Source organism: Triticum dicoccoides, chromosome 4B (genome assembly GCF_002162155.2).
Source record: "Triticum dicoccoides isolate Atlit2015 ecotype Zavitan chromosome 4B, WEW_v2.0, whole genome shotgun sequence".
NCBI lineage: Eukaryota > Viridiplantae > Streptophyta > Magnoliopsida > Poales > Poaceae > Triticum > Triticum dicoccoides.
Window position 1 is genome coordinate 180,759,062 of NC_041387.1, and position 1,002 is coordinate 180,760,063.

A 1,002-nucleotide genomic window follows, 5' to 3' on the forward strand; every position below is an offset into this window, starting at 1 on the left:
GGGGGATTAGATGTTTTGTGATTTGTGAATGTTGTCATCCATCAGGGCGGGTTTCACCTGCTAACCGTGAGACCTAGTCTCATATAATTTTTTTTCCAATTAGGAGTAGTATAGGAATTTGATAGGATGACACTTGCCATTCTAAGAAATTGACTTAGGCTCGTTCCTACGTGCAAAATGAGCTTTGAGTGGATGTACAGTTTCCTTCAAAAATACAGGAAATGAGTAGTATTCCTACGAAATTCATGTACGCATTTTCTATAATCCGAATGCATATATAGAAAATTTTCTTCCGAAATCCTCGTCCCTATGTTTTTCCTACGAAAATCTTTCAAACTGAATGAGGCCGTAATGGTCTTCCTCTTTGATTTTTACAGCTCTTGTCCCGTCCATGAGCAACTTTAAACCAACATATAACTTGACTTATTTTTAAGAAACACAAGAAATGACTGTACATACGAGGTTCACCATTGTCACTGTAGATGCACTTGAAGAAGCACTACATAAATAAAAAAGAGATCTATAGTCACTAGCACCTAAAACATATATTTTTATAGAAGAAGCCAACTAAGGTGGGATAATCGAAATTCCATCCTGACAAGAGTCGAACGCTGGTCTGCAAGGAAACACCATTGTGTCCTTGGCCCAGTTCTCGAAGAAACACGGCATCAAACCCTTATTTCCTTCGAACCAGTTGTATGTGTGTGCTAGATTACAAACTTCAGAACCGTTGCATAAGAGTGCGACGAATTCAAAGTTGATGTTGCATCTTTTGCGTCTTTTTCTCTCGCGGAGCGTACACAGGCAGTGAATGTGGATTTGCATATTTGGGACTATGATTTACTCAGAGGACCAAAAAGAAGAATTAGTAATCTCAAAAAAATTAGAAAAGTTGTGAAGGGTTCCTATGAATGCAGATTCTCAAGTGCGACAAAAGAAGATTCTTGTTTATTGATAATCTTTTGGGGCACGAGGAGTTCTAATGGTTACATGGTGATCGCA